The following is a 21,894-nucleotide window of genomic DNA, read 5'->3' on the forward strand; positions in this document are numbered from 1 at the left end:
TACAAGCATTACTGCTCTAACTTCTTATTAAAATTTGTTTTTTACCAGAAAATGTTTGATTTGGCTAAAAATTCCGATTTATTCATTTTTGTTTTGTTTTTGACGTTTCAGGTCATTTTGAATCGTTTGACACGAAAATTAAGAAAGGTATATGTGAAGATTCCGATGAAACTTTGTATAAGTTCATTGTTTTACGAAGGTTTCTGAAACATTATATAGGTCTATGGAAATTGATTCGATTGAACATTCTTCAAAGTTTGGAATAATTAGCCGTGCCAAAATCTATCCCCAGAGATTTAAATGTTACTATCTCAATTAAAATGAGAATTTGATAAAATTTACATTGGGATTTTTTTGCAAAAATGCCACTAACACCTAGCATAGTCAAATATCATTGCAAATGTCACCTTATACGTAGAAAACAAACAATAATGGACCCTGTCCGACATAATTCTTGATATTAAATTGTAAGTTTATCTGAATTTTTTCATATAGAAGTTTTTTTTATTTATTTTTTAATTCAATATGAATAAAGTATGAATACTTATTTAACGGTTATTACATATATTACTAGTGTAAACCTTTATATTACATCTTTTTAAAAATCTCACTAATATTTTGTTAATCTTTTCGTCATTAGAAAACTATACGTAAAAATAATTTTCGTCCATATATGATTACTAATTTAATCATTCAAAAACTAAACAACTCCCATCTTCCGTCCTTGCAAAATGCTTATGTGCTTCTGTTAATTTATTTCACACATTCTCAATGATACATGTGTCGCGAATATATGAGTAGCAGTTTAAAAATGTTACCAGTTTTAATTTGGCATGTTAACAGATAAATAATATTTACGAAAATTTGTTAAATAAAAACATATTTTATAAAAATGCTAATATTGTTTTATAAAAAACATATGTTTGAATGAATATATAATTAGAAATTGGCCCACCACATATGTTTCCTGAATTCAGTAGTTTTGGATCAAATGCATCGAACTTCTTTAGTTTTCGTTGAATGTCCTGGAATAGAAAAATACATTATTAGACTTGCGGAAATGTATAATTTCATGATTCACAAACGCATTCAAATCAATTAATTTGTTACTTAAATTGACTTCAATGACTTCACAAAGATGACACTTAAGTCATTGTTATTGATTTTATGACTATACCATCGATATATGGATCACCTATAAATTACATGTTTGCCTGATTTCAAATGAAAATGCAATTTTGTCGAACTTCCGTATGAAATTTCAAAAAAATTTCAAAAAAATAATTATAAATTATAAATAATTTTGTACTGATCTTGGGGAACTACGTTTTATTCTTGCTGATCTTTTTATCGAATATTAAAAATGTAATAGGTAATCAATAGTTCCAAAATGTCGTAAATTTTCGATAGTTATATATTTAGTATATCAGTAATTATGTGAACAATGTTTAAATTTGTGCTTCAAATTATAGGAATATGAACTTTCATTTAAAATTTTTATATATAATTCGTATCATTCTTATTTGAATTCATAATTTCATGCATTTTGTGTTATTTACACGCACTATCAATATTTTGAAAAGTCAGTTATTAAATTTAGAACGTTCTGCTCTACTTGATTAATTTATGATGATTTATTTAGAAATTTTGTTCTATCATTTACAATCACACAAATCGTTATCGATTTCACTTAAATTAAAATTGAAATATGACGTTACAAGTTATAATCTTGCGACGAGATAAGGAAACTTATAGTTTTAATTAGAAAGATGTGAAATAATGTACGAAATATAAATTAGAACTGTATTTCAATGTGTAATAATAAAACTACACAATCTTGAAAACTAACGAAAAGACAGAAAAAAATAAATAAAATAAAATAAGATTAATAATTATTCCAGCAAAGTTCTAACTTTAATTTATCTACAGACAAAGAAATAATAAATTAATTTTTGCCAAAATTGATATAAATGATTATTTAAGTAAATAAATGCTCTTAACAAATACCTGATCCTGATACATAACTATTTTTTATCCTAAATTTTCTATCACCAATAATTCTATTTATGTGTGGTAACCACTACATTTTCAAAATCATGTGGAAATAGCATCGACTTGTTAAAATTAAATATAGAAAATTCTGCTAAAATTAAAAAAATGAAGAAATCTCATAATTTCGATAAGAGAATAAATTATTTTCAATTTACAAAAAAAAAAAAATTGAAAAAAAATTGAAACAAAAATTTTTTTTTCAAAAGCAATTATTTTGTTAAAACAAGCAGAAAGTTCTTTGAATAAATCAAATCGAACGCTTAGTTCTGCCATTTTTTGCACACTTAGCTCTGTATCTTCGAAATGGCTGGACCTGTCTTTGCCAAAAAGTAATCACTTCTTCTCCCAATCATTATAAATTGAATGTTTTTTAAATTATTCAAATCTGATACTCATTGTCAGTTCTCTCAAAAACTCGATTTGTATCTCCTGCACTCTTTGCACCAAAAACTAATCAGCACATCTCCCTATCAATCGGTTGATCCGTGCGCTCAAAAACGTACACAAAAAATTGTATCCATGCATACACATACACACACATCCATTTTTTTGAGGTATGCCAAAATGTTCAAAAACCTTCAAAACGTGAAGAAATATAAAAATTTCAATTTCGATTTTTGGACTATTACAATAACTTACCCTACGGGAAGTTAAAAATTGCATGTTTTTACCTTTTAACCTGCATAATGGTTTTACGGTCACTTAAACTAAGACTCTAATTTCACTTAAAAATCTCAACTAGAAAAATATAATTTCAATATTATTGTTTCAATATCAATTCAATGTAATTGTTCAGTACGTATAAGATGTAGCTCATATTTATATAACATGTTATGAACTTAACCTATAGTTGAACAAAAATAATTCATAATAATGCATTCTTCATTTGCATATATTAAAATTACTCTTTTTTGAAATTATATAATTACTCAACCATGATCTTTCTAGTCAAGTAAGCTTCGAGATTATCTATAATTATGCGGTTAATTCGCATAATTGTGGAATTTGATCAAAACACGTGCTCGAAAGAAAATTAATTTATAGTTGCATAATTTGAAGAGCAAAAAAAGTCTCTCTTTGTAATAAATATGAGACTTTGTGTAGCATCACTTTGTACTCGGTGCACTGGGAATACCGATTTGCTTCTAAATTTATTCTATTTTCGCAATAACATGCATTATAAAATTAATATACTTGCAAATTAGCACGAGCATAAATTATATTGTTGCAAAAAGCAAACAAGATATTATCAATTTATAATAATATCGGAATGAGATTCATATTTTACATGTATCAAGTGAGTGTAAAAAATAAGCTGGCTGCGTAGATTCGATTATTGACTTTTATGGTGTTTCTTTGCTGATTTACCTTATTTCAAGTATATTTCAAGCACACGAATAAAAATATTGTGCTTGTTCATCGTTTATAAATAATCTTTAAAAACATGTTTTTAACCGCTATCAGAACTACTGGTTCTATCAACTGTTTTATATCGTATATCCTAACCTAGTATTTTTCACAAGAGAGCAACCCAGTGGTCAACCACTGGTTCCCGTAGGGTAAGTTATTGTAATCGTCCAAAAATCGAAATTGTAAACTTTTGCATATCTTCACGTTTTGAAGGTTTCTGAACATTTTGGCATACCTTATATTAGAAAAAATTGATGTGTGTGTGCATGTGCATGTGCGTATGTGTGAATACTATTTTCCGTCCACTTTTTTAGAAGCACGGATCAACCGATTTGAAATTTCCAAAAAGCAATCGATTCCTATTGATAGGGAGACATTCTGATTAGTTTTTGGCAAAAGTCGGTCAAGCCATTTCGGAGATACAAAGCGAAGAGTGAAGAAAGTGAATATTGACTTTTTGAGAGAACGAGGCATCCGATTTGAATTATTCAAAGAACAATATTTCATTACGGTACGGAAAGTTCCAGCAATTTGCCTTATGGCACGATGCCATACTACATCACCAGTTATAATTAAAATTAGAGGATATTAGAACAAGTTGCTCAATTTTTTTTGACTAAATCATACTATGACTAGGTTAAATATTTAAATTTATATCTTCAAGCAAAATGACAAATATTAATATTAGGTTTTAAGCAATCTTATTGTAATCATCACTCCATATTTGTATTAATATGCCATATGTTACAAATTTTTATTTAATAGCAGAACTATTACGAAGATTGTAAATTAAAAAAAAAATAGTTCACTAAACGTTAATTCATGAAATGTTTAGAACCAGCTCTTCCAAAAATCATGTTAAAATAGCTAGGATGTAGCACATCATCCTGCAGAGCTTATTAAATGTACTACTAAATTCAGCTGCGAAATACTAATATAAAAAAATATAGAATTTTTTTACTTCAAAATGACACCTTTTCAACGAGCATACATAAATCTGAAATTGTTTGATCGATACTTTACGAGAAATCTGTTAGTACAGCCATCTACCAAAAAAATAATGCATTTTTCCACCGCAACCTAATTTTATCAAGAAATAGCATGTATGGTTTTTCAAAAATTTCAAAAAAAATATAGAGATCTAAATATTTTCTGATGCATAAATATGAAAGTAAAGAAATTGCCATTCAATCAAAATAAAATTGCACACAAACTCATAAAAATATTAACTCTATTAATTATAATAAATCTTTTGATAATTAATGTCACAGTCATAATTAGTAAGAAGGAAGAAAATTCTAATGCATAATAAATGATAACGTATATATTGTACTCGTGATATAAACAAAAATTATGTGATAGCTCTCAGATGCAGGAGAAAGTGTTTTTCGTTTAATTTCCTCTGTAATTACTTTTGTAATATAATTTTGTCGATAAAATATTTGCTGAGCTGTTTAGCTTATTTAATTGCTGACATATAAGGTAAATCTTATGAAGTTTCTATTACGGCAAAATAGTGGGATAACTGACGAATATTTCAAAAGATTATCTTGGAGCAAACAGTAATAGGTATTGGCAGTGGCGTCGGAACTGTGTGGGCTGTGTGGGCTTGAGCCCACCCATGAATTTTGATGGGGGGGCTCAGCCCACCCATCAATTTCAAAAAATTATATGGACTAATATCTCAAAAAAAAAAAAAAACGAGACCACTGGCTGTCTATCAAAAAAAAAGCGAGCCCACCCATCAAAAATTTGGTTCCGACGCCACTGGGTATTGGTATTGATATCAATATATAAGGTTGTCAAATATCTCCCTTCCGCCTTTTTGTATTATAAACCAAGAGCAAAAAAGCGGAAGGGAGATATTTGACAACCTAATATTATTCGTGAAAAAAAAAATATAAATTGGCAAGCAGAACTTAAAAGCTCTATGAGCTGTTGTGATGATTTTAGAAGACACCCAACCAATGGTTGGTATATCTATATTTGATATATATATGATATTTTGATTTTTAGGATTTCTCTGATACAGATGATTATTAATTCAATGGGCTATTTTCAATTGGCAACATATTTTTGATTTATATTTTCAAGTTAAAATGGACATCGCTGCTGCACGATATCAGGTTGTCCAGAGCGGGGGTTGAAACTCACAACCCCACACAAGACATTGCGTTTAACCGTTACGCCATGGAACACCTTATATATTATTTTTAACAGCAATCAGAACTTGAGACTCCTATTAGCTGTTGTACTGATTTGACTTAATATTAGTCGGTTCTACAGATGGCAACCCAAACAGTTGTCTCATCTCTGTGTGATAATCTTATTATTACAATTTCTGTAATATGGCAAATATTTATTGATGCACAAAATGCCGGATCAGGCTATTTTCACTCGGAAACATATCTTTTCTTAAGTAAAACTTCATTAGGCGCGACTAGGGAGTAAATCTGTGAAAATGCAACGGAAGTTGCGTTACGCCCGAACTGTTCGTCAATCGCTTTCGATGATAGAAATCATTTCTATACGGTTCGATTGTGATTAGTCGTCGTGTCGAGTAAATATGTACATCAACGAGGAAATCGTAATGTCGTTCGACTTTAAGGTTCTATCGTAGTACAAATCTTGATTTAATAAAAAATGTCTGAATCAGAAGAATAATTACCCTCTCTCCCGTAAACAATTGTAATGAAAATAATAAAACAAATGAAACACTTGTGCCGTGTAAGGGCTTCAGATTCAGGTCCAGTCGTTTGTTCCACCTTCGATCCAACCCATGTATTATAAAAAATGCTGAAACGTGATTTAACAGTAAATCCTACTTTACTGCAAAAAATTCAACGATCAGTTTCCTTTCCGGTAGTTCAAATAAAATATTTAACATCTACCTTATACGATAGCTTGAAAATGCGCATATTAAGTGTGTTTTCGAAGGTCGCTGGAGAACTCAAATAGATCATTTAATTAGAGTATGCATTCACTATGGTATCATTAAAACTAGAGAAACCGCTCGAAATGAATAATTCAGTGCAATCAATAAGCACTTCCACAAAAAACATCTAAATGGGTAAACTACATACGTACGAACATACTGTTAAAACATTAGGGTTTTATATATATGCATGTTTTTAGGTCCTTTTTCATTCACATTAGAACTTTATGTTCTAAGTTTATAGCTTCAAAGCTCCAATATTTCTTTGAAACATTAATAGTTTTGAAGCTATTTTTAGTCTTTTCGTTCACAATTCCGACATGCCCGAAACCTGCTTTTCCCAAAAACTATTGTCACTACTAATCGAATACTTTTGAACTCATCTAACTCGACAAATTTGCTCTATCGTGAAAAAAATATCTTATCCAATTAAACATACATTCTTTTGGGATACTAATTAATAATATGACTGCAGAAATGGCTTTATTTTATACGAGCTTAGAGTACTTTTTCTAAGTTTCTAAATCTTATTACTTATGCATATAGTTCCATCAAAGAATTCATAACTCCAAAACATACATTCAAGTTCTTCAATACTAGTTGACAAAGAGTACATATATATTTCTTTTTCTAATTAAATTACATAAGCCTCTGCGTCATAATCGCTATTATTCGATTATAAACCGTATCTTTTAAGTACCATTATATATAAATACATAAAATAAATTAGTCTTTCTATGGTAAATTATTAGAATTTATCAAATCTAATAATAAGATTTTAGTCGCGCCTCACCAATTTTATAAAAAATATCGAAATTTGTTCTAAATTTTTTATTTATAATCAAAATAAGGAAATACAATGCTATTCTCAAAATTTTGATTCACTTGTCCCTAAGGTATATAATTCTAAAAAACATAAGGAATTTTACCCATGTTATTTCCATAAAAAACTTTAGTTGCAGTGCGGACTATAAAGAGCTAGAATTTTTTATCGTTTTGGAAGCATTTGAGTCGTCGGGAGCAAAAAAATCGAAAATATCCATGTTAAAGACCACATTTATATATACGTATATACCATATATAAATATTATATATATATATATATATATATTTATTTATTTATTATTCAATGCCAATATATTGAAAGATTGGAAACTAACGATGTATTTTATCCATTGAAAACTCCATTATTAAGACCACACATCTATAAAACTGTTGCAATCAAATTAATGATTTTGTACAGAACATAAAGTAAATATTTTTTAACTTACCGTTTTAAATTTTTATATATTTTAGTTTCAGAAGTTTCTGAATATTTTGGCATACCTTAGCAAAAAATGGATGTATGTGTGTGTGTGTGTGTATGTGTGTGTGTGCGTGTACGGATACAAATTTTCGTCGACGTCGTCTCTCTGCAGTTAAAGCAGTACGATTGCTTTAAAAACTAGCTGTAAGTGGAATTCTGTCTTAAGGCAATTAGGGCATCGTGCCTTAAGGCAAATTGCTGGAACTTCCCGTACCAAAAATTATTATTATTTTTTAAAACGATTAACATTTTTGAAAAAAAATTAGTTTTAAAAAATAAGATTTTTGAGAAACTATAAATTGGACAAAAAATTAGTTTTTTTTGAAAAAAAAAATATTTTTAAAAAATTTTTTTTTTAATTTTTTTTTTTTTTTTTGAAAAAAATTTTTTTTTCTTTATTTTGACATATTGTGGAAGATCTGAACTTTTTTTTCAAAGCAATCGTACTGCTTTAACTACCTAGGAACAAAATATAAAGCGCGTAAGCGCCGCGTCGCTGTCTAACGCATAAGCATTGGTACGGAACCGATAGGAATGTTAACAAAATGTATACTTATTGTTAAAATCTCTATAAAATGTCTGATAATTTGATGTGCATATGTCTAATGATCATTTTTGACCGCCAAATGGCTCATTTTTTTACTTTTTCCTCTATATCTCCGAAACCGCTGGACCTACCTTCATGAAAGTTGTATCGATTCTTCATCTTGTCAATACAAATAAAATTTTTTTTGAATTATTAAAATCGGACGCTCCGTTCTCTTAAAAACTGAGTTACCGTTTTCGGAACTTTTTACCCCGTATCTTCGGAACGGCTTGACCTGCCTTTGCCAAAAACTAATCAGCACGTCTCCTTATCAATACGGATCGAATGTTTTTTGAATTATTCAAATCGGTTGATCCGTGTTCCCGAAATCGTCGACGAAAATTTGTATCCGCACATACATACACACACATACATACATACACACACACATACACACACACATACACACACATACACACACACACACACACACACACACACACACATACATCCATTTTTTCTAAGGTATGCCAAAATGTTCAGAAACCTCTGAAACGTAAAGATATATAAAAATTTTCATTTTCGATTTTTTTGCGATTACTATAACTTGCCCTACGGGAAGTTAAAAAGTTCAGAATTTTCAAAATATTTCAAAATAAAGAAAAGCTTTTTCAGAAAAAGTAAATTTTTGTCAAAAATTTATTGTTTCTCAAATATATAACTTTTTCTAAGTAATTTTTAAAAATCTTTTTAAAATAAAATTATTTTTGGTACGAGAAGTTTCAGCTATTTGCCTTAAGGCACGATGCCATGCACCCCACTAGTTTATTCAGTGTTTTATTAAATGTCGCAAATTGTAGCAAAAAGTTTGTAAATATATGTATATACATTATTTTAGTAATTTGGACTTAAATGTCAATTACCTGTAATCTACGGGGTAATCCTAAGGAGAATATAAAAAATAGGATAATAAGATTTTTATTGTAAATTCCAAGAGTAAAGCTATAGTTAGGCAATTTAAGCGTTATTTACGAGTATTTTCTATACAAAAAAATATCATTGCAATATTTTTTGCGTTAATTAGTTCATAATCAATTTCCAGATAATTATCAGCATCTGTGGAAAATTTAGTCACGAAAGTAAAATTTATTCAATATTTTTGAGAGTGGATTTGAAAAAAATAGTTAGTAATAAGTTCAATGACTGTAGGACACATATGAGATAAGTATCTTAGGAGACAATGAAAGTCGAAGCAATTTCTTTTGCAAATTACCATCTCGCTACATACTTGATAAAATAAAGTTTAAGTATTATTAATTCGAATAATCTATATATATATATATATATATATATATATATATATATATATATATATATTATGACGTATTTTCATTATATGCTGCAGAATATCAAAAATAAATAATTCTCTTTTCTGCCAACCTTGGGCGCGATACTTCCGTGTTTGCTTTTTTAGATTCGCATAGAATCACTACAGCATTACAGCTGATACTTTCAAATGAAATATTATTTAAATTCTTATGCTAATTGTAAGAATTAAATAGATCAATATTAAAATTTAACATTTAGAATGTATTTTTGAATAAATAAATAAATCAAAATTACGTTTTATTGGCCATTGACTAAAGACTAAACGGTCTGACTATTTTTAGAACTTCAAAATTTCTCGATATATAGATAAACGTATTATATATATTATATATAGTGGAACTAGGGGCTTATCACTTCTTTTTTTTAAATTAATTAATTAATTATGCACTTGAATCTATATATATATATATATATATATATATATATATATATATTCTTGTATGTTATAAGTAGCCCCAAGATTTTGTTTCAAGTAACTCCAGGTGTAATTTTTTACATTTATTAAGATAACTATTCAAACAATTTAGTGATCACAAAAATTGTTCCAACATTATTAAATATTGATGAATTTGAAACGAAACTAGTGGTGTATGGCATCGTGCCTTAAGGCAAATTGCTGAAACTTCCCATACTGTAATTAAACATTCGAGGAATAAAAATAATTATTAATCAATGAAAATTACTCAATAATTAATTATAATTGTTTTATATATTTCCAAATAGATTATTATAAATACTGTAAATTTATAAGTACTTATTAAATTGGGCGACGAACGAATTCTACAAACAACTTATGTAATGTAATTGTTTTTTTTGGAAATTTTAAATTTTGTTGGTATTTTTAAAAAAAAACAATTTTTAAAATTTTTTTGAGAAATTGGAAATTTTTGAAAATATGTGATTTTTTTTTCAAATTTCGAAATATTCTAAAATGTTTGTAAGAAATCGATTCAATCTAGGCCTTAACCGCTAGACCTGCCTTTCCAAAAATTTCGTTTAGTCAATACAAATAAAACGCTCCGTTCTCTCAAAAACACGATTTCTATTTTTTGCACTCTGTGCTCCATATCCCCGAAACAACTGGACTTGCCTTTGCTAAAAACTAATCAGAACATTTTCCTATCGATGGAAATATATGTCCAATCGAGACAAAAAAATATTTATGTCGTTTAGATCGGATTGAAGGGCTCGCTCGTAGTTAGGCGGTTAAGAGCGACGGGACTTGTTTCAGAGGTCCCGGGTTCGATACCCGGCAACTCTGACAACGATTCACTTGGAAATATAAATAGCAATATGTTTCCAAGTAAAAATAGCCCTCACTCGGCATTGTTACACCATACTTGCCCTATTACAGAGATTGTAATAAAAATGTATCATATAGAGATGTGACAACTGTTTGGGTTGCCATCTGTAATAAAACAAAAGTAGTTTGTAAGATATTAATCACAACAGCTCATAGAAACCATAAGTTCTGATCGCTGTTCAAATAAAATTATAAAAAAAAAGATTGGATTGAAAAACGGTTACAAATAGCCCCTAGCACCTAGCATCATATATAATAGTTAATGTATAACAGTAGATACTTGCAGAGACGCTTTTTTTCAACTTACCAATTTTATATTATTCTATGAAATTCCTGAGTAAATAATCCAATTATTTAATTATGTTAAATATTGTCTACATTTAAAAATAAATACACATATTTCTTACACATTGAGAATGTATGCTTTCATACTAATTATTATCTGTTACCAATTATTGATAACTTGACTTTTATACGGTTTTTACAATAGTTATTTCCAGGTTATTTTTTAATAATAAATGCATTTCAAGCGTGCAATGAAAGTATAAAATAAATTATTGTTTGCGGTTCGATTTCTGAAGTTATTCAGATCATAGATTAATTCTACTCTCCGCCAAAACCGCAGAAACATATTAAAAATAATGGATGTCTGGAGGATTTTGATCTATCATTGTTGTAAACACATTATTTAATCGTAATTTTTTATTTATTATATCCATATGTAGCTATTGAAGTTATTGACTATATATGACAATATATTAGAAAAAAATTAGAAATTTTACTTTTTGTAAGAAACCAATCTTGAATATGATTGATTTTCCATGGTGAATTTAAATCTGCGGTCTAGATCAAAACAGTAATTTTAAATTTAGATTCAAATTGTGGAATTTAGAACAATATATCAACAGTAAAAAAGATGCCAAAATAATAACTAAAATTACAAATAGAAAACTCTGAAGTAGTTTGTAGTAGGGGAGACTGGGTACGGTTGTGCCACTTGTTTCATAAGTAATAATTTTGGTAATTTACTATTCAGCTGGAATAAAAGTAAATCAAAAGGTAATTTGAACATTTGTCAACACTTTACGTGGAAATACTGAAATACTGAACTTAAATACGATGTATTAGTCATAAAATCAAAACAAGAAGTGGGCGAGTGTCACAACCGTCCTGGGGGTGTGGACGATTGTGACAGACATGAACATAGGTTAGAAAATAATAAATGAGATATGTATATAAGCAACAGTTATTATTTAAAAGAGACAAACAAAAAACTTAATTTTGACACTTAAAAATCAATGTCATGTTAAGCAGAGGGTTGACACAATGCAATAATGTCACAACTTGTTCAAAAAAACATAATTCATCCCCCTTCCTTTGGAGGGTCCAAAATCAGTATAGGTTAGCCGCTATGACGACTATTACTACCGTGCCTTGGCACAATCGTACCAGTCTCCCCTACTAGAGTGTTACTTCTTTTACTAACAAACTGAACCAAAATGTAAAGAAAATGTATACTTATTATTAAAATCTCTATAAATATTTTATAATTTGATGTTTATATATCTAATGATTACTTTTGATTATCACAATAAAATTTTTTCACTTTTTTTTATTGGATCTCCGAAACCGCTGGACCTGCCTTTCAAAAAATTTAATCTTTCTTCATTTCAGTTAGTAATAATAAATGTCTAGACAAGTTCTATTTTATTATTAATGATCATATTTTATTACTGAATGAAAGGTGACGTTAGCTTTTGAATGGTTTTTCCAATATAATTAAATTATTTTTTCATAATAAAATTCATCAATTATCATTTAGGTTCGTAATCATAGTAGTCATAAATATAGTTTTCTTATCGTGTTACACATCGTTGCTCTTTGTAGCAATAAAAATTTTTTATTCGTAATAAGAACGTTTTATAAATAAATATAAATAAAGAATTATAAATAAATATAATGACTATTCATCAATGAATTAATTTTTAATTAATATTTCCATATGAAGAACAATTTCCAAATAAAAGAAATAATATTACACTTATTACGCATGTTTTGATCATAAATATTCAAATTAATCGCTTTAATTAGACTTGGAAGTGCAAATAGAACTAATCATAAACAGCTACAAAACCAGAAAAATATTTTACAAACGTGTTTCTATGGAATAATGGATTAATGATAATTTTTGTATTTTTTGAGGTAATTTTTTTAGCAATGCTGTTGTTGTATATATACAACTCCTTTAACAAAGTAATCATAATAAATTGAATATGACTTCAACAATCATAAAACATTGGTGAAAGATTGTCTAATATTAAAATGGCTTGTAAATAAGTCACTCTATATAATAACTACTTCACTTTTTTTTAGAGATATTATTAATACATATAATTGGCTCAAATAAAATGTATTTTGGTTGGGAAAGCAGACCTTTCGCAATTTAAGAAACGAAAATTTCTGCATTTTCAAAAATAGATTCTTTTGCTTTAATGACGCAAGAGTATAAATCATCATACATAATGAATTCGAAATGAAACTAGGTGTAAGTGACATTTTCTCTGTATCTCCAAATCAATACGTCTTAATAGTTAAGAATTGATATTCAGCATCTTTTAAAATTTTTACTAGGCTTATTATTCCAAACGAATTTTAATCAAACCACTTTTCGTAGCCCTATAATATTTTAGGATCATGAACTCTATCATTATAAGAACTGGAATAAGAATCAAAAAACGGTTCAGGATTTTCTGCGAAAAAGTGGACAAAAACTCCTTCACTTTTTTTCTAAATTCTAAAGAAATGGCTTAACCAATTCATATCGAGGTTCGAAGAAAGACTCTTAAATTTTTTAATCGGTTTGGCTGTTTTTTAAGGAAACGTCGACAAAACGTCAAATTTTGACTCATATACATGTAAAATAACAAAAGAATATGTGTGAGTAGATCATACATTATGAAAAATAAAGAGTGTGACATATAGAGATGAATATTGTAGAGAGTGTAATTAGAGACAATAAACGAGTAATTAGAGATGAGGCGTGTTAATAGAGACGGAGTTAATAATATATTTTATTTTGAATTTTGTTCTCAAGCGATTCAGAATTACTAGGAACGTCGATAAAACAGAAAATCAAATCGGATTTTCTGGTAACGTAAACACAAACTACTTCCTCATGCAGTTAATTATTGTTCAAAAACGTTTTTTGAAAAAAAAAATTCTAAACTTTTTTATCCTGCTTGACAATCTATGCTAGTCTAATGCATTTGTGATCTTGGTGAAATCAGTAACTTTTGACATAATTAGCCTGTCTCATAGGTTCAAAAACATTTCCATTCTCAGTTTAAAAGTCAGACAAAATGTGTTATTGATTTACTACAGCAGCTGATTATATTAATCAAAAACATATGATTCATTCCGCCAAATTTATCACCATTGGCAGTCGCAACTTTGTTTTGATTTCTTATAGTTGTTTACGTACAGAATAAACTCACTCATCAGAATGCGAATGAATAAATTCATTATCTTAAAAGAATTTCGTTGTGTTTTGGACTGGTTCTTTAATACTTTTTGGCATATAGCAAATATTTTCAAGCTTATGACAGGGTTATAAATGCTATGGATTTTTCCTTTGAAACAGCGGCATTATTGATTAAGTGCCAAGGCTTATCCTCTATAAACTTTATAGCCGTTCCATAAAATAATTAGGAACATCAAGGTAAATTTTTATCGATCACGTAGGAGGTATTAAATCGCATATAACAAATGATATTGCCTGCTTTATGTAAATATTTATTCACGAATTTCTTGTGTTCATAATTAGTTTGAACATACTTGATTTATACCAAACATCTTCATATTGACTTTTATATTATTTAGTAAAATTAAAAATCTGAGGTTCTGAGAAATCTTTATTTGCGTTATTATTAGCCCGGTCAATTTACGCATTCAAGGTTACAATAATTCATAATGAACAGTAACTTGATGAAATTGTTTATAACACAATTATAAAAGAAATCTCAAGAGTCCTCATCGTTCCGGTGCGAGCTAAAATATTGGCACAAGGTCAAAGTTAAAAAATGACCTTTTTGCAAGTTCAGCTAAATAGTCAGTTTTATCGCAAAATCATCTGAGACGAAATATTAGAGCATAAAATTATCTACCGTTTCAAATATACTTTGAAAAGTACATTTAAACGGCACCAATTAAAATAATTAAGATTTGACTCGAAATGCAATTAAAATTTCCCACAATTACAGAATTCAATCTGAATTCTGTGATTATAATTCCTATGTTTCGATCAAGTTTTCATATCCAGATTTAGCAATAAGTTGTTCCACTTCAAATTATTTGAATGTTTCAAGGACATTCATTAAAATGTTCGCAAACTTGTTCAACAATTTGTACTCGCATTTACGTTCTCGTGAGTGACTCATTGTTGAATAACTCGGCAGGAAATTTATTTAAGGTGAGAATGAAATTCCATTCTCGGAATTTGTATGAAAAATTACTAAACAACCTGTTTTCCAATATCATCAAGCTGTACTTGAAGTTGAAACTCAATTAAAAATTTCAGATCAGTACTACGTTCTTTGAGCTCTATTTGCTAACTTACTTCCTTACCCGTTAGTTTTTGAGGAGGCAACCCAGTGGCCAACTGATTTTTTGTTGTATGTGTAATAATTATATATATTAGATATTTTTATCTGGGATTACTCGCTTCGAGGCGCCTGATGTCAAGCAGTAGTTCACTTGAAAATATAGATAGCAACATGTTTCCAAGTGAAAATAGCCCTCATCCGGCAGTTTTTCCATCTATATTTTCAAGTGAAAACCGACGTCACAACTGCTTGACATCAGGCTGTCCGTAACAGGTATCTAACCTGGATCCTCTAAATGTAAGTCCATAGCTCTGATGAATGACGCAAAAGCCCATTTTAATAATTATGATTGAAATGATTTTCTTCGGACGTATTTTCGTTTTATTATATTGGCCATGAAGGTGACAATCTTCATGGCATTGAGCTTTTACACGGAATGGTTGCTACCCCTGGTAGAAGGGGTAGCGGAGTGTTTTCAGGGAAATAATTGTTCACTTCTAAAAGGAAAGTCCGCGAAACAACATGTATAATCAATAGCCAATTAATGTATCTTCTTTCATTATAACTTTGAAACAAATCAGTGATTATAATTAGAACTGCAACAAATACATAATATACAAACAAATCAGTGTTTAATACAGTTTACAGCTACAAGGGTTATATACAAATTATAACCCAGCAACCTGTATTATCGAAGGAGAGTTTTAATAAATTTTATAAGTACGTAACATAAATACAGATTTTTTAATAAAATTATACTTTAACCAATGTAAAGCTAATAAATGAGTTTTTTTTAATGATAAATAGTTCTGCCTTCTGCGTCAGTTTTTTTCTTATAATTAGACGGTTAGTAGCCATTTAGTCTTGAAAATTCTTGGGTCGTCGACATAAACTAAAAAAGTAATGTTTGTCGCTAATTATTGCAACTTGCAACGAAGCATATGTTTCGCATTTGAAGGTAAGCCTGTTTTTCTTCAGCGTAGTAAAAAAGCAATAAAACTCGTAACAAAATTTCTCGAGCTGTGAGAATACTGGGCAGGTAAGAAACGGCCCTCAAATTCTCTATATTTTATTACAACATCCATCCCTGGTTAAGTTACGTGTCTATACGGTGGTCACAGTTCCATTGCACCCAAAATTTAAGAGTATTCAGAGAGAATATTCAAATATACAGTACGTGATTCACATTTTTGTACGTGACGCGGTTTCGATAGGTAATTTATGGTTTTATAGTAGCCGTAGAATCACGGACTGCCGACTGTGACAATGAATGGTCAAGAATTTGGGAATTCTTCATACAATGGAAGGTGATTGCATCCGAACAATGTGCAAAATTCCTCGTATAAACCATCAATTTGTACATGGTAGATCGACAAAAATACTGACTAATTTTACGTGACGTTATGGTCTTTTGTACCATCTCAGCATATACCCGAAAATTGAAAGCTTTTTTTTAACACGTTCGCACCGGGGCCGATTTTGGATGTTTTGCTGTGAGGCGGCGCGTGGTTATTTCCTTCGAAATGCGGGTCACCGGTGATTCACGCCGGCGTAAACGTGTTAATATACATTGAATGGAAATCAGAACAGTTATCTTATATAAGCCATTGTGCTATAGTTTTGATCCCCATTTAGGAAAATCAAATGTCTCCTAGTGAGATGTTTCTGCTTTCTTAAATGAAATCTTTAGATTGCTTTTTCTTGAGTTTTCTTATACAGGTGGAAAGCTTTTAAGAGTCGGCAGTTGTCACTTTTAAATTTTTATTTTTTACTCAAAAATATTTCAGTAATAGAATCATCATATATTTTATCATTTTACGAACCTGATTAATACGCCAACTTTTTGATCAAACTTGCCAACACACGTTAGTACATTTTTTTTACACAAAGGCCTCTCAAAGTCGATCGATTTTAAAAATTTTACATTCCAGCAAAAAGTCTTGATTAACTTGGGACAATTGTGTTATTGTTTTTACTATGACCCTAGAAATGTTATTCACGGTTACGATTACGAAGTTTAAATAAACAAAATTCATTAAAATTAACCACAATAACCGAAAAATGGTCATAATTCAACCAAAGCTCTAGGTTGCACTTAAAAGCTCATAATTTTCAAACAAAGTAAGAGAATATTTTTTTATTTTTTTTTCAGGACAGTTAAGGTCAATTCTACCACCCCGTTTCGGCTTGACATTAAGTTCTGGGACACCCTGTATAAACGTCGATCAGATATACACAGTAAGTTTTTAATACAGTTTTGATAATTTTATAACCTAGTATAAAATATTGAATTTAAACAGATTAGGTAAGAGATTTTTAGAGACCGGACCCAAAACGCGTCTTATGCAGGAAAGCGTATTATGAGGGATAAGTACATTAAAGTAGGTACATCTTAAAGTGCAGTGTCCGGCGTAAAGTGGTGTATTATGCGAGAAATCATGTAAGGCATGATCGCTTTAACGGGATTCTACTGGGTATAGTCACAAATATGCATAATACATTCGTAAAATGTACCATTTATTTTCATTATTTTTTTAGAAAAATGTATTTATTTTTAACATTTTGGGTTCATATTCGTCTCCTACTTGTGGTGAATTTTACAAAGGTTTCATATTGCTTAAAAATTGTCTTATTTAGATTTAATTTTTTTTTTTTTAATTTTTGTTCCAAGTTGAACTCTCTAATTTTTTTTTGTCAATCAAAATTTTATTTAAGTAAACTCTATAATGATTTTGTAAATGCGTAGCTTTAATTATACTTAAATTTGATATAATTTCTTGTTTTTATTTGACATAAATTTCTGAACTATATTCTGAATGGATGGGTGGGTTTGATTGTATTTTGAACTTAAATTTTTCTAAGCAAAATTATTTCAGGGATAGAATTTGATTGAGACTAATTGTAAGATTTGGTATTTTAGATTTGGATCATCTTAATTTTATAAATACAGCAATATATAAAAATTATTACGAAAAACTCTTGACATTAAAAAACCTAATTATATTGTACAATTAAAATAGTAATCCTGATTTTTTAAACTTATACGTACTAAAAAGTTTTTGATTTTTTTTTTGAAGAAATTTAATTAAATGATAATAAGTTCAATCAAAATCGGACATGATACGATACATGTATTTCATTCATTTTAAATAGCCTTTGCAAATAACTTTCGTCTTCAAATAAAAATCCTCTAACTTACACTATTATTTCAAACAATTCGCTTTGTGAAAATAGAATGTTAAATAATTATAATCTCTAAAATTTATTTATCTTCGCACGTACAAATGCAAATAATAAATACTAGATATCAGCACTAATTTTTTAATTACACTCAAAACTAGCTTCATAATTTTATCCTGACTCCATATTATATATTGAACAGCACAATCATCAACAAATGCGGAAAATATGAGCAGCAGCAAAATTGCAATAATTTTAAACTCCGTAGTTATTAGTATAAATTTATTTGTTATTGCTACTGAATAAGAACTTTGATATAAATGTGCGTTATGCAAATTTCAATTCTGGATTTAAACAAGTTTTGCAACTATATGTTGCGATAAAAGAACAGAGATACTGCATATGGCATGCTTTTGCTCCATATATTATGCACAGTCACAAAGATTAATATAATGTTATTCAGTTAATTAATAAACAAGAATTTTGCGACGGGGAATTAATGAACTTCATGAAACATGCAGTATGAGGCAAATGCTGCACGAATTTTTTATCAAAATCCTGGTCCTTTTTACCATGGGACGGCCAGGTTCCATTGAAAGGGGCAAACAGGTCCAATGTCTTATTTTTAATTCTAAAAGGATTTTGTATTTGCAATGATGCATTTTCTTTAACACTTTTTTCCAAATTACAAAGAAACGGCTTGGCAGATCGTCGCACAAAACTGACAAACGATAGTCCTCATTGATACATCAAATGGCTTTTTTTCTGAAATCGGTTCTGGAGTTTTTGAGAAAACGTAGGTAAAAGGTCTAATTTTGACAAATGCCAAAAAAGCAATACTAATTTTTGCAAACTTTGACGAATTTTTAAAGTTAAACGAGTTGTCGTAGGGCTGTAATATTTTAGTATGATCTATAAGACTATGGTATCTAATATCAAAAAAATCATAAAAATCGTCGAAAAAAACTTTTTAACACTTTATTACAAGAAAACGGCCGGCCGACCAAAAACTAATCAGGTCGATTTATTTATTTATTTATTTATTTATTAATTTTACAAGCCGTCGGTATAATATTTAATATTATAATAAGGCTTAAGAATTTCCCAACCAATATCTTTCGAACGGTTTTCAAAATCGATTTAGAATTGCGGGATAAAACGTGAACGAAATTTTTTTCACTTTTTTGCCATTTACAAGGGAACGGCGTGGCTGATCGTCGCGCACAATTGATAAACGCTAGTCCTCATCGAGATACATCGAATGGCTTTAAAATTTTTGAAATTGGTCCAGTCGTTTTTGAGAAAACGTCGATTTACGGCAAAAAATCTGTTCACACACACACACATACTTTTTCTAAATTTGGTCTCATTTGATTCAGAATGGCTTGAAACGTCGAGAAAACATAAAATTAGCGAATCGGATTTTTGATGATAACAAACTCCTCCTTCGGGAAGTTAAAAAATTAGATTAAAAAAATAGTTAATCATTTATAAAACTTGCAAGTTTATGTGAGTCAAAATTTGAGGGCAATACATCTATTAAAAATTGTAGAAATTTATAAAATGAAAATTTATAAATTGGAATGTTCCTAATGATAATAATCATAATTTACAATAACTAGTATAAATAATAGGAATAGTGTAGTAGTTTGTCGGTTTGAATAAAAAATATAATTTAGATTAAAATTGAAACAATTTTCTAGATTAAAAAATATATTGTTATATATATTGTATATATATATATATTATATATATATATATATAATATTTCCTATTTCAATTATAACTGAATCATATCCATAATTTTATGTTCGTCATTAAGTAAATAAAGCCTTGAAAACAAGTAGCAAATTGCGTTACAGCATATAATAAAATTTAATCTGTTTCAATAAATCAGTTTAATAATGCAATAATCTCAACTATTTCGTGCACTCACACAATTATTAGTCATTGAAAATAATGATTCAAATGGAACATAACAAATATTGTTGATAAAATTCTAACGTGAAATAATGGAAAAATACTTTATATCGTGGGTCCATTTAATGAATTACATAATTGGCATAACCTAATAGATATGGTGAATTTTAAATTAAGTGATCAATAAATGTACGTTAATTGTCACAGAAATAAAAGTATAATATTACGTTTCGTATCAATCTTGACCTACATGATTGCCATCATCTTGTCCAAATATCATTCAACTCTAGCATTCGAAAATCTTTACTGACCGTGAACTTTAAATAAAATATTCATGGCGCACGACAATGTCACAACAAAACTGTGTTACCTAAAATATTCTATTTGAAAAATTTTTCACTTCGTAAATATACGATTTTAAAATTACTTTGACTGCAAAACAGAAACTTTTAACCATTGTGATGTGGCCAACTTAAGTGTTGGATTTTCCTGTAATCTGCATTTGTTTGTCAATATTGGACTAACGGAAAGAATTGAGTTATTTTGAATAGTTTTGCAATTTAAAGAATAGAAAGTATAATAAAAGATTGCAAATATATAATATCTATAACAAGACGCAATTTTGTTATTATATACAAATGTCATTTCATCACCATTTAAGTACATTAGTAAAATATAATTTAAAGTTCAATATAATTTTATAATAATGTGATTATAGAGAATCACTTGCAACTTTGCAAAATATTACAATATTGTCTTTTACATACTAACAAGGATAACCTCTTCTCGAATTTTGATAAAACTTTGCATAACGCTAAAGAACACCTATAAAATATTATAGGCCTATCAATATGCGGATGGATAATTATAAAAATGAAATTAAAATTTAAAAAAATCTGTCGCGCAATGTGTATTCTTACAGTGTTCCATATCAATATGTAAGCACGTATTAGAGAAAAAGTTTTAGATGATTTCAATTTCGACAGAAATTCATTATTTTTTTTAAATATTTTTAAATCGCAGTATAAAGCTTGATGAATCTTCTTCTTCCAAAAAAACTATAGCTTTATTTTATTTTGTGTATGTATGAAGTCTGCATCTAGAAAAATATTATAATTATAAATTATTGATCGAGAAAAACTCGTCGAATAGATTACTATTCCTGGGACAATCTCAGTCCTTATAATAGGTTTTTGTTTAAAAAAATATTTAGTTTAGTCTTGTTTTGATTCCGTAAACCACTAATCTTCTATTAAAGAAGCAGTTACATAT

At 28.8% G+C, this 21,894-nt stretch overlaps 2 protein-coding genes across 7 annotated transcripts in view; one reads left to right on the plus strand and one right to left on the minus strand.

The window, feature by feature from the left end:
- Positions 1-21,894, minus strand: part of LOC113378014 (ATP-binding cassette sub-family D member 2) — a 191,183-nt gene that overhangs the window by 50,488 nt on the left and 118,801 nt on the right. For all 4 annotated transcript variants that reach the window (XM_026618504.1, XM_026618503.1, XM_026618502.1 and 1 more), the window contains one exon: positions 956-1,025. The gene's annotated coding sequence lies outside the window, so the exon portion shown is untranslated. The remainder of the gene's footprint in view (positions 1-955; positions 1,026-21,894) is intronic.
- LOC113378015 (adiponectin receptor protein-like) overlaps positions 1-21,894 on the plus strand; it is a 292,576-nt gene that overhangs the window by 37,996 nt on the left and 232,686 nt on the right. For all 3 annotated transcript variants that reach the window (XM_026618512.1, XM_026618515.1, XM_026618513.1), the window contains one exon: positions 17,675-17,760. The gene's annotated coding sequence lies outside the window, so the exon portion shown is untranslated. Of the gene's footprint in view, positions 1-17,674; positions 17,761-21,894 lie in introns of those variants that run through there.

This window comes from Ctenocephalides felis, unplaced genomic scaffold (assembly GCF_003426905.1).
Source record: "Ctenocephalides felis isolate EL2017-DRISC unplaced genomic scaffold, ASM342690v1 CF-g0.4_SCAFFOLD_01886, whole genome shotgun sequence".
Taxonomy (NCBI): Eukaryota; Metazoa; Arthropoda; class Insecta; order Siphonaptera; family Pulicidae; genus Ctenocephalides; species Ctenocephalides felis.